The 5,594-nt window shown below is 38.5% G+C and overlaps 1 long non-coding RNA gene and 1 pseudogene across 1 annotated transcript in view; both read right to left on the reverse strand.

The window, feature by feature from the left end:
* Positions 1 to 983, reverse strand: part of LOC107560054 (uncharacterized) — a 2,987-nt gene extending 2,004 nt beyond the window's left edge. The window contains exon 1 of the long non-coding RNA XR_001605689.1: positions 956 to 983. This is a non-coding gene — a long non-coding RNA (uncharacterized lncRNA). The remainder of the gene's footprint in view (positions 1 to 955) is intronic.
* Positions 1 to 5,347, reverse strand: part of LOC107560028 (phosphatidylinositol 4-kinase alpha-like) — a 52,824-nt pseudogene extending 47,477 nt beyond the window's left edge.
* Positions 5,348 to 5,594: the final 247 nt, after the last annotated feature.

Genomic DNA, 5,594 nt, shown 5'->3' on the forward strand with positions numbered 1-5,594 from the left:
AATAATAATAATAATAATAATAATAATAATAATAATAATAATAATAATAATAATAATAATAATAATAATAATAATAATAATAATAATAATAATAATAATAATAATAATAATAATAATAATAATAATAATAATAATAATAATAATAATAATAATAATAATAATAATAATAATAATAATAATAATAATAATAATAATAATAATAATAATAATAATAATAATAATAATAATAATAATAATAATAATAATAATAATAATAATAATAATAATAATAATAAACTATTACTTCAACTACTACTAAATAAAAAATATAAAAATTACTAAATAATAAAAAGAAATATTACTCTTGTAATATTTCACTGTTAAATAAAAAATATATTATTTATTATTAAAAAGTTATATTAAATATATTAAGTTAGAGAATTTATGGAAATTTTTATGGAAATATTATTATCAATACTACTAAATAAAAATATTAAAAATTACTAAGTAAAAACAAAATATGAAATATTCTTGTAATGTTTCACCGCTAAGAAGCTTTCACACTGGGCGTGATCATTCGTGGCATAGAAAAAAAGCGAGGATCACATTTTAGCATCACGTTCAGTGTGACAAGGCCTTTAAATAAAAATAAAAAGATTATTTTATATTGTTTAAAATTGTATTATATTGGAGTACTTAAGAAAAAATATTTTATTTTACATTATGACTGTCAAATGACAATACTCATATTTATGTCTTAATTTCTTAATTTAAATGATTAACATTGTTATTTTGACAGGAAAACTGCAGACAGCCTTAAAGCTGTTGAGAAGCGTTTCTCATTATGAGTTTGTGCAGATGGTTGGCACATGCTGTGTACCATATGCACGTTATAAATGACTCCAACTCAGAGCAGATGCAGAGATGGATTTCATTATAAGTGAACTTCAGAAAATAACATAAAGGTGAGGCAGACCTGCAGACGTTGTCGATGGAAATGTCACACACAAACAGACAGACAGACACAAACACACACACACACACACAGAGAGACAAACAGACACAAACACACACACACACACACACACACAGAGAGACACAAACAGACAGACACACACAGAGAGACAAACAGACACAAACACACACACACAGAGAGAGACACACACAGACAGACAGACACACACACACACACACACAGACAGACAGACACAAACACACACACACAGAGAGAGACACACACAGACAGACAGACACACACACACACACACACAGACAGACAGACACAAACACACACACACAGAGAGAGACACACACAGACAGACAGACACACACACACACACACACAGACAGACAGACACAAACACACACACACAGAGAGAGACACACACAGACAGACAGACACACACACACACACACACAGACAGACAGACACAAACACACACACACAGAGAGAGACACACACAGACAGACAGACACACACACACACACACACAGACAGACAGACACAAACACACACACACAGAGAGAGACACACACAGACAGACAGACACACACACACACACACACAGACAGACAGACACAAACACACACACACAGAGAGAGACACACACAGACAGACAGACACACACACACACACACACAGACAGACAGACACAAACACACACACACAGAGAGAGACACACACAGACAGACAGACACACACACACACACACACAGACAGACAGACACAAACACACACACACAGAGAGAGACACACACAGACAGACAGACACACACACACACACACACAGACAGACAGACACAAACACACACACACAGAGAGAGACACACACAGACAGACAGACACACACACACACACACACAGACAGACAGACACAAACACACACACACAGAGAGAGACACACACAGACAGACAGACACACACACACACACACACAGACAGACAGACACAAACACACACACACAGAGAGAGACACACACAGACAGACAGACACACACACACACACACACAGACAGACAGACACAAACACACACACACAGAGAGAGACACACACAGACAGACAGACACACACACACACACACACAGACAGACAGACACAAACACACACACACAGAGAGAGACACACACAGACAGACAGACACACACACACACACACACAGACAGACAGACACAAACACACACACACAGAGAGAGACACACACAGACAGACAGACACACACACACACACACACAGACAGACAGACACAAACACACACACACAGAGAGAGACACACACAGACAGACAGACACACACACACACACACACAGACAGACAGACACAAACACACACACACAGAGAGAGACACACACAGACAGACAGACACACACACACACACACACAGACAGACAGACACAAACACACACACACACACACACAGAGACACAAACAGACAGACAGACACAAACACACACACACGAGTCATTCATGAGCTCTCTCACACACACACTCCGGTATGAAATGTATTATTGAAATTAATGACAATGTAGGAAGAGACATGAACTTATGTACTGCATGGTGAAAAGTGATGAATGTGACTTTGCTGTTTTTTTTGGCTGAATTATTACCTGCATCCTGACAAAATGACTAAATATCTACTTTACTATTGGTCAGTGATATTTTAGTATTATTTATGTACTGTTATAGTATTTAATAATATTTTGGAATACCTGAAAAAATTAAAATAAAGGATTTCTTTTTAGTTTTAGTCATTTTGTTATGTGATTTTTATTTTAATTTTAGTAGTTTTAATACTTCAGACTATTTTATTTCAGTTAAATAGGAACATTTTCATTTAAGTTTTACCATCTGATATTCAGATATTATTTCAGCTTAATTTCAATTAACAAATATTAATTGTAATAGTTTTAACTTATGATAACAACTGCTATTGGATAGCATTAACCCCATCACAAAATATATATATATATATAGAAAACTTTTACTCAAATTGCTAGTGAATTTCACAAATAATAAAGATATGAAAAATGAAATTGAAGAAGAAAAACTGAAGTAGTATTTTCTGGTAAATTTTCTTGCACTCCACTAATCTGTTTCATTCACAAATTTAAAAAAAAATTATAAATTTCTTACAGTGCAACAAAATGGAAAGTCATAAAAAAGAAAGCAATTACTGCATTTTGATAAAAGCACATTTTTCTTTATAATAACGTGAACTCATGAATTGCTCACAATAAAACCAGAAATATGCATGACCAAAGAGTTGGTTTTGATTTCATGTTTATATAGAAATGTATATTATAATATAACACAACCCACCCAGAGACGCCTCCACTGGAGTGTGACAACATGCCCTGGTCTGTCCTACTAGACGACCCTGAGATGCAGTAAAAGCAGTGATTGTCAGTGACTGAAAGAAAGCTACAGACCTTGCTCATCTTTGACCGCCCACACCATGAGGTCCACACAGGTTGCGTTGGCATGACAACGGAGCTTGAGAGGACTGGGTTCCCCTGGCAACCGTTCCTCATGGAGAACCTTCTGGATCTCTGATTGGCTGCTGCTGAACTGCTCCAGAACAAAGTCATGCACCTCTTTAACGAAGCTCGTCTGCACATCTGACCAGAGATCCACATGAAACATTCACATACGGCAAAGGTCAAAGGCATTAACAAACACTACACAAACATTAAAGGTGTGATTAATAAATCATTTGAGCTAAATAACGGCTAGATTTCAGCAACCTTTCATGTAATAGAGCGTGTCTCGCAGCATCTTGAACATGCTGATGTACAGCGGGTCGCTGAAGGCTTTGTAAAAGAGATCGATGCCTGGATTTGCCTTCGTTAACAGAGAAAAAAGGATGGGCGAATCAGGAAGAGCTAAACAAGCAAACAGGCTTAAGCATCTGGTTTGTGACAATTCAATATTAATGCTGATATAAATCCTAGTAAATGAAACGTGTGGCTTCACCTCTGTAACCTCAGACACGACAGCGTCCAGAGTCTTGAGGAATGAATCAGAGACAAAATGCTTCACCTTTTTTTTTGCACATGTATTTCAATAAATTCAATTTTTTACTGAGATATTACCCAGATGCTACTCGCAGAATTAAACCATGCAAAGTGCCCTGTGACAGTGTGTAACATACATGTTGTTTGAAACGTTTATCATTGCATAATGCATACTTTTACACTGATTATGTTTTTAAAAAAAAGCAACAGGCAATATAACCGTGCACAGTATGCACTAAACAGTATACAAGTGTAGTGTTGACCTGTGCATCAGGGTTAGCGATGCCACTCTTGCGTCTCAGCGTGTCTCCCTGACAGGCCGTGAGCAGTGAACTGGGTAAAATAGAGCGGAAGTCATTGAAGGATCTCCTCCGAACGCCCTCGGTCTCCACAGACACACGCTGAGCCGGCTGTGGCGCTCCTCGCAGAAACAGCTGAGAGAGGAGGGGATCCCTGCAGTTACCATAGCGACCAAACGCTCGGGCCACGCCCAGAAGACATGGAAGCATACCTGCACAGGTAGACTGACGAGACAGGAGGTGAGTCAGGAGAGTGAGAGTGAATCTAAATGTGTGTTTGAGACGTGCAGCAGAGCTCAGATCACCTTTATCATGGTTCTCGGGCGTCTGGCAGATCTCCAGCAGAGACTGCATCACTTCCATCACAGCATCCAGAATCTGGACAGATTAAAAAAGCAACAGGCAATATAACCGTGCACAGTATGCACTAAACAGTATACAAGGTTGTGTTGACCTGTGCATCAGGGTTAGCGATGCCACTCTTGCGTCTCAGCGTGTCTCCCTGACAGGCCGTGAGCAGTGAACTGGGTAAAATAGAGCGGAAGTCATTGAAGGATCTCCTCCGAACGCCCTCGGTCTCCACAGACACACGCTGAGCCGGCTGTGGCGCTCCTCGCAGAAACAGCTGAGAGAGGAGGGGATCCCTGCAGTTACCATAGCGACCAAACGCTCGGGCCACGCCCAGAAGACATGGAAGCATACCTGCACAGGTAGACTGACGAGACAGGAGGTGAGTCAGGAGAGTGAGAGTGAATCTAAATGTGTGTTTGAGACGTGCAGCAGAGCTCAGATCACCTTTATCATGGTTCTCGGGCGTCTGGCAGATCTCCAGCAGAGACTGCATCACTTCCATCACAGCATCCAGAATCTGGACAGAAAGACGGTAAATGAGTGCAAAGGAAAAGGTACGCTGGAAATGTAAAGATGCACTGAAGATCTGACCTGTGAGCGAGACTCCGGGTCTCTTTGAGCGACCAGACAGGAGCGTCACCAGACAGAAGCTGAAGTTTTCCGCCATGGGGAGAGTCTCTGTGTGCATATAAAATACAAACTTCATTTTTAATCGTCTATGCACTTAAACTATACAAGGCTCTGATGGCATACAAAAATACAGAAGATATACACCACCATTCAAAGGTTTGGGGATTGCACAATTTTTTTTTTTATGTTTTTGAAAGAAGTCTCTTATGCTCACCAATGGTTCCATTTTTTGCATATTTTATTTCAATAAGAATTTATTTTTTATTTACTTTAGAAAATGTAAAAAAAAAATAAAAAAATGTTGTAGTATTTTTTTGTATTTA

The sequence above is a fragment of the Sinocyclocheilus grahami genome, unplaced genomic scaffold (genome assembly GCF_001515645.1).
Source record: "Sinocyclocheilus grahami isolate Dianchi unplaced genomic scaffold, SAMN03320097.WGS_v1.1 scaffold708.1, whole genome shotgun sequence".
Lineage (NCBI taxonomy): Eukaryota > Metazoa > Chordata > Actinopteri > Cypriniformes > Cyprinidae > Sinocyclocheilus > Sinocyclocheilus grahami.